The following is a 7,959-nucleotide window of genomic DNA, read 5'->3' as shown; positions in this document are numbered from 1 at the left end:
TAACAAAACGGACATCTCAGAGGACCTCTGTTAGACAAGTGAGAAACACAGAGCGTTGACAACAGAGAGCAACAGGGGTAGAATAGAGCACAAACAACATATTCCCCTTATGCACCTTTATCAAAGAGAGAAACAGTACACATTCACAATCGGCTGTCATTCATTGTGTTGCCATTGTGTCCTGAATATATAAAACTCCACCCCTCACTCTCCTGTATTCACATTGAAATGTACAGACACACCATAGGGAAATCAGGTAGGGAAATTAAAAGTGACTTTCAACAACAGCATCGTTAAAATAGGCCACTTTTATGTCAAAACAAGCATGTCGAGGTGTGAGGCATAGAGGAAAAAAGACAAGGAATGAAAAATGTATGTTTGTGTTGGTCTTTGATTCTGTTCAGCAGTCAGTACAAATTATGGTGGACAAGAGGAGCATCAAATGGAATGATTAAAAATGTATTAAAAAACATGGGGCTCCCTGGTGACACATATGCACAGACTCACACACAGACAAACCTGTGCTGCTATGCCGGTGTCTGACACACACAGATGGAGGAAGGAGAGAGAGAGGGAGGGAGGGATGAGGGGCGAGGAGAGGGAGTGGGTACAAGGAGGGATAGCTTATAGAGAGGGAGAGGCAGGACAGAAGGAAGGAAGAGAAAGAAAAGGGGGAGCGGGAGATAGAAAGGGGGAAGAAGAGAGAGATGGAGGGGGAGAAGAAGACATATTGAGGCAGATTGGGGCTGAAAGTCCTGCTGAGTGGAGGGCCTCAAGTCCACAGGGAATCACTAACCCAGAGAGAGAGAGAGAGAGAGAGAGAGAGAGAGACGGTAGGAGATGGGGTAACAGCAGAGGGAGAGAGAGAGAGAGAGAGAGAGAGAGAGAGAGAGAGACGGTAGGAGATGGGGTAACAGCAGAGGGAGAGAAGAGAGAGAGAGAGAGAGAGAGAGAGAGAGAGAGAGAGAGAGAGAGAGAGAGAGAGAGAGAGAGAGGAGAGAGAGAGAGAGGGTGGGAGATGGGGTAACAGCAGAGGGAGAGAGAGAGAGAGAGAGAGAGAGAGAGAGAGAGAGAGAGAGAGAGAGAGAGAGAGAGAGAGAGAGAGAGAGAGAGAGAGAGGAGAGAGAGATAGACGGTGGGAGATGGGGTAACAGCAGAGGGAGAGAGAGAGAGAGAGAGAGAGAGAGAGAGAGAGAGAGAGAGAGAGAGAGAGAGAGAGAGAGAGAGAGAGAGAGAGAGAGAGAGAGAGAGAGAGAGAGAGAGAGAGGGAGAGAGAGAGAGAGAGAGGGAGAGAGAGAGAGAGAGAGAGAGCGAGAGAGAGCGAGAGAGAGAGACGGTAGGAGATGGGGTAACAGCAGAGAGAGAGAGAGATATGGAGAGAGAGAGAGAGAGAGAGACGGTAGGAGATGGGGTAACAGCAGAGGGAGAGAGAGAGAGAGAGAGAGAGAGAGAGAGTGAGCGAGCGAGAGAGAGAGACGGTAGGAGATGGGGTAACAGCAGAGGGAGAGAGAGAGAGATGGAGAGAGAGAGAGAGAGAGAGAGAGAGAGAGAGAGAGACGGTAGGAGATGGGGTAACAGCAGAGGGAGAGAGAGAGAGAGAGAGACGGTAGGAGATGGGGTAACAGCAGAGGAGAGAGAGAGAGAGAGAGAGAGAGAGAGAGATGGTAGGAGATGGGGTAACAGCAGAGGAGAGGAGAGAGAGAGAGAGAGAGAGAGAGAGAGAGAGAGAGAGAGAGAGAGACGGTAGGAGATGGGGTAACAGCAGAGGGAGAGAGAGAGAGAGAGAGAGAGAGAGAGAGAGAGAGAGAGAGAGAGAGAGAGAGAGAGAGAGAGAGAGAGACTGTAGGAGATGGCGTAACAGCAGAGGGAGAGAGCCCCACCCTCTACAACATATATATCAACGAATTGGTGAGGGCACGAGAACAGTGCAGCACTCAGCCTCACACTACTAGAATCTGAAGTGAAATGTCTACTGTTTGCTGATGATCTGGTGCTTCTGTCCCCAATCAAGGAGGGCCTACAGCAGCACCTAGATCCTCTGCACAGATTCTGTCAGACCTGGGCCCTGACAGTAAATCTCAGTAAGACAAAAATAATGGTGCTCCTAAAAAGGTCCAGTCAACAGGTCCATGAATACAAATTCCATCTAGACACCGTTGCCCTAAAGCACACAAAAATCTATACATACCTTGGCCTAAACATCAGCACCACAGGTAACTTCCACAAAGCTGTGAACGATTTGAGAGACCAGGCAAGAGGGCCTTCTCCGCCATGAAAAGATAACATCAAATTCGATATACCAATTAGGATCTGGCTAAAAATACTTGAATCAGTTATAGAACCCATTGCCCTCTATGGTTGTGAGGTCTGGGGTCCGCTCACCAACCAAGAATTCACAAAATGGGACAAACACCAAACTGCATGCAGAATTCTGCAAAAATATATTCTGTGTACCCAGACCTTTCATAACAAATCCATCACCTACAGAGAGATGAACCTGAAGAAGCGTCCCCTAAGTACGCTGTCCCTGGGGCATTGTTCACAAACACACCCCACAGAGCCCCAGGACAGCAACACAATTAGACCCAACCAAATCATGAGAAAACAAAAAGATAATTCTTTCCAATGTGTCAAGTAATTGACAAAAAACTGAGCAAACAAAAATTTGATTTGGCCCTAAACAGAGAGCACACAGTGACAGAATACCTGACCACTGTAACTAACCCAAAATGAAGGAAATCTTTGACTATGTACAATCTCAGTGAGCATAGCCTTGCTATTGAGAGGCCGTAGGCAGACCTGGTTCTCAAGAGAAGACAGGCTATGTGCACACTGCCCACAAAATGAGGTGGAAACTGCGCTGCACTTCCTAACCTCCTGCCCAATGTATGACCATATTAGAGACACATATTTCCCTCAGATTACACAGATCCACATAGAATTATAAACCAAATCCAATTTTGATAAACTCCGATATCTATTGGGTGAAATACCACAGTGTATCATCACAGCAGCAAGATGTGTTACCTGTTGCACATCATTACAACACTGTATGTAGTCATAATATGACATTTGAAATGTCTCTTTTCCTTTGGAACTTCTGGGAGTGTAATGTTTCTGTTAATGTTTTACTGTTTATTTCAATTTTGTTTATTATCTATTTCACTTGCTTTGGCAATGTTCACATATGTTTCCTATGCCAATAAATCCCTTTGAATTGAATTGAGTGAGTGAGAGAAAGAGAGAAAGCAAGAGAGAGAGAGAGAGAGAGAGAGAGAGAGAGAGAGAGAGAGAGAGAGAGTGATATAGGAATCCACTATAATACATGCCTGTTAGCTCATACAGAACAGTAAAGTACCTGTCAGCCCATACAGAACAGTACAGTACCTGTCAGCCCATACAGAGCAGTACAGTACCTGTCAGCCCATACAGAACAGTACAGTACCTGTCAGCCCATACAGAACAGTACAGTACCTGTCAGCCCATACAGAGCAGTACAGTACCTGTCAGCCCATACAGAACAGTACAGTACCTGTCAGCCCATACAGAGCAGTACAGTACCTGTCAGCCCATACAGAACAGTACAATACCTGTCAGCCCATACAGAGCAGTACAGTACCTGTCAGCCCATACAGAACAGTACAGTACAGTACCTGTCAGCCCATACAGAACAGTACAGTACCTGTCAGCCCATACAGAACAGTACAGTACCTGTCAGTCCATACAGAACAGTACAGTACAGTACCTGTCAGCCCATACAGAACAGTACAATACCTGTCAGCCCATACAGAACAGTACAGTACCTGTTAGCCCATACAGCTAACAGTACAGTACAGTACCTGTCAGCCCATACAGAACAGTACTGTACCTGTCAGTCCATACAGAACAGTACAGTACAGTACCTTTTAGCCCATACAGAACAGTACAGTACAGTACCTGTCAGTCCATACAGAACAGTACAGTACAGTACCTGTTAGCCCATACAGTACAGTACAGTACCTGTCAGCCCATACAGAACAGTACAGTACCTGTTAGCCCATACAGAGCAGTACAGTACTTGCACACCAATCAACATGGAGACAGTACACTACACTCAGGGAACATACTGTGTGTTTAGCATGGGACGAAGAACCACTGAGAGAGATAAGATAATTCATCGCACACAGACACACTCACACACAGGCATCCCTGAGATTACGTTATCTAGCCTGGGTGACAGTCTGTTTCTGTGTCAGCTAGCTCCTTAAACACACTAATATATTCATTGGGATCTCCTTTCCTTACAAAGTTACACATGGCATTACAAAAACATACATGTTTCTGCATGTCTAAGACATGAATATGATTTTAAAGACTTCAATTATTTATCTGTGTGTGTAGGTGTTTGAACAGGGCTCTGGCCGTCATTCCCGTTGGGTGATTATTAAGTGGATCTGATGAAGCAGCGTGGGGGATTCTCCTGAGACATCACACACACAGAGACACACACAGGCACATACTCTCGCTAAAGAACACGGGTCCGTCTGGGGAGGTGTGTATTCACAGGCAGGCGTCCTCGACAGTTAAAACAGGCCTCCATTAGCATGCGTTGTCTGGATCTCCTTGTTCCTCACCGCTTCACAAATCAAAGCTGCTTTTCATTCCTCACTTCCAAGAGAAATCCCTCTCTACGTCTCTCTCTTTCTTTCTTTCTTCATCCCTCTCCCATCGCTATGTGTGCCGCACACATTAGCATAGCAAATGAAAGAGAAAGGTTTTTGGGGGCATTCATTCTCTCTCTATGAATTCTGAAGTGTTGGGCTGCTGCTGGTTGGGATAGCAGCACACATTCTTTATGTAGAAATCAACATTGGTGATGCTTTGTGGTATTTCTGGAATTGTTCGTATTTCATGGCCACAGAATCATTCCTGGGCACTCTCTTTCCTCACCTCTCTGTGATAGCTGATGTGTGTTGAGATTTCTGACCAAAAATAGCTGCCTTGGCATCAACATGTATGGTAGTGGACGAGGTGAGCTTCCCCCATAAAATCAAACCGAGCTGTATATGAAAAATAATAGAGCGACCTGACATAATGTCGGTGTATCAATTACAAATCAATAAGTTATGACAGAGTAATCACAGGTATTGATTGTCAATGCTAAACTGATGACTGTGAGATGGAGATAATCACATGTATTATTTTAAATCACTAGAGGTGGGGGGGTATAGGAATAACCATTGTGTGTGTGTGTTTATGTGTGTGTCTTGGCCCTCTTCTCCTACCTCTCCAGTGATCATCATGCTGACACATGTCTGACCATCTTGGCCATTTTAATGTCACTGTGGAAATTCTGCAGCTGAGCAGAGCAGCCATCACGGCCCGGCCTCGATCTAACTCTACAGGATACATGCAATATTTATGTCTAATATCTCAGGCTCAGCCTGCTGCTGCATGTCTCAACATTACACTGACACACAGCAGAAGCTTCACCATTCAACAGAGGCTCTCAGACCTATACACAGATAAACAAACACACTAGGGTTGGAGGATATGGCCTTCAAATCAAATCTTAATTTTGTAAAAATTAAACCTTTTCTGTAATTAAGCTTTCTTGCACAATTAAAGGTCAATGCACTGCATTTCAAAGAGTCAGGAATAATCTAATGAACTCAGGACTTGTAAAATTATATGTAGGCTAAAAATAAGCCTTCCGCAACCAATAGACCCAATAACGTTGGGACTGCTGTCCGGACTGCTTTTTCTCCACCAAATCTCCATATCCCTACCGCAAGCTCTGAACCTTTTCCCCTGGATCAGCACAGCTAGCTAGCTGCTATCCAAGTGGCTACTCCTGGCTAACGTCTCTGTTCCGAAGCAAGCAACAGTTAGCTGCGAACTAGCCTCATGCTTGGCCCATCTCCCAGCTAGCTGAATAGGTCCATCACCCACTCCTTGGGCTACAATGCCTATTTTGCCATTTGGCCTGGACCCCTTTTGCTGCCTACACAGAGCCCTGCTGATCCATCACGACTGGTCTGCCGACGTAACCATCCGAGGGGGGTAAAACAGACTGTTCCGTCACAACGTCCCTCTGAGGCCCTTCTGCTAGCCTGCAAACACTGGCCCGCTAGCTGTCTGAATCGCCGTGTCTCCAGCTTGCCTAGCTACTCACTGGTCCCTATGATCACTCGGCTACGCATGCCTCTCCCTAATGTCAATATGCCTTGTCCATTGCGGTTTTGGTTAGTGATTAATATCTTACTTCCCTGCAGAGCCTCCAGCCCTGCTCAATATGCCTTAGCTATCCCATTTGTTCCAACTCCCTCACATGCGGTGACCTTACCTGGTTAAAATGGTGTCTCGAGAGACAAAACCTCTCCCATCATCACTCGATGCCGAGGTTTACCTCCACTGTATTCACATCCTACCATACCCTTGTCTGTACATTATGCCTTGAATCTATTCTTCCGCGCTCAGAAACCTGCTCCTTTTACTCCGTTCCGAACGTACTAGACAACCAGTTCTTATAGCCTTTAGCCGTACCCTTATCCTACTCCTCCTCTGGTGATGTAGAGGTTAATCCAGGCCCTTCAGCGCCAAGCTCCACTCCCATTTGCTGACTTCTGTAACTGTAAAAGCCTTGGTTTCATGCATGTTAACATCAGAAGCCTCCTCCCTGAGTTTGTTTTATTCAATGCTTTAGCACACTCTGCCAACCCGGATGTCCTAGCTGTGTCTGAATCCTGGCATAGATAGGCCACCAAAAACCCTAACATTTCCATCCCTAACTATAAAAATTTTCGACAAGATAGAAATGACAAAGGGGGCAGAATTGCAATCTACTGCAGAGATAGCCTGCAGAGTTCTGTCATACTATCCAGGTCAGTGCCCAAACAATTTGAGCTTGTACTTCTAAAAATCCACCTTTACAGAAACAAGTCTCTCACCATTGCAGCTTGTTACAGACCACCTTCTGCCACCAACTGTGCCCTGGACACAATATGTGAATTGATTGCCCCGCATCTATCTTCAGAGCTCGTACTGTTAGGTGACCTAAACTGGGACATGCTTAATACAACTGCCTGTCCTACAGTCTAAGCTAGATGCCCTCAATCTCACACAAAATATCAATGAACCTACCAGGTATAACCCCAAATCTGTGAACACGGGCACCCTCATAGATATCATCCTGACCAACCTGCCCTCTAAATACACCTCTGCTGTCTTCAACCAGGATCTCAGCGATCACTGCCTCATTGCCTGCGTCCTTAATGGGTCTGCGGTCAAACGACCACCCCTCATCACTGTCAAACGCTCCCTAAAACACTTCAGCGAGCAGGCCTTTCTAATCGACCTGGCCCGTGTATCCTGGAAGGATATTGACCTCATTCCGTCAGTAGAGGATGCCTGGTTATTCTTTAAAAGTGCCTTCCTCACCATCTTAAATAAGCATGCCCCATTCAAAAAATGTAGAACCGATATAGCCCTTGGTTCACTCCAGACCTGACTGCCCTTGACCAGCATAAAAACATCCTGTGGCATACCGCATTAGCATTGAATAGCCCCCGCGATATGCAACTGTTCAGGGAAGTTAGGAACGAATATCCACAGGCAGTGCGGTAAGCAAAGGCTAGCTTTTTCAAACAGGAATTTGCATCCTGTAGCACAAAATCCCAAACGTTCTGGGACACTGTAAAGTCCATGGAGAATAAAAGCACATCCTCCCAGCTGCCCACTGCGCTGAGGCTAGGAAACACTGTCACCACCGATAAATCCATGATAATTGAGACTTTAAATAAGCATTTCTGTACGGCTGGCCATGCTTTCCACCTGGCTACCCCTACCCGGGTCAACAGCAATGCACCCCCCACATCAACTTGCCTCCCCCATTTCTCCTTCACCTAAATCCAGATAGCTGATGTTCTGAAAGAGCTGCAAAATCTGGACCCCTACAAATCACCTGGGCTAGACAATCTG

At 46.1% G+C, this 7,959-nt stretch overlaps 1 protein-coding gene across 5 annotated transcripts in view; it reads right to left on the bottom strand.

Moving 5' to 3' along the window:
* Nucleotides 1–7,959, bottom strand: part of ush2a (Usher syndrome 2A (autosomal recessive, mild)) — a 504,765-nt gene that overhangs the window by 413,031 nt on the left and 83,775 nt on the right. The gene's annotated exons all lie outside the window — the stretch shown is intronic.

This window comes from Oncorhynchus keta, chromosome 29, assembly GCF_023373465.1.
Source record: "Oncorhynchus keta strain PuntledgeMale-10-30-2019 chromosome 29, Oket_V2, whole genome shotgun sequence".
NCBI classification, from domain to species: Eukaryota; Metazoa; Chordata; class Actinopteri; order Salmoniformes; family Salmonidae; genus Oncorhynchus; species Oncorhynchus keta.
Note: the sequence above shows the minus strand (reverse complement) of the source record. Positions and strands in the feature narration are given on the sequence as shown.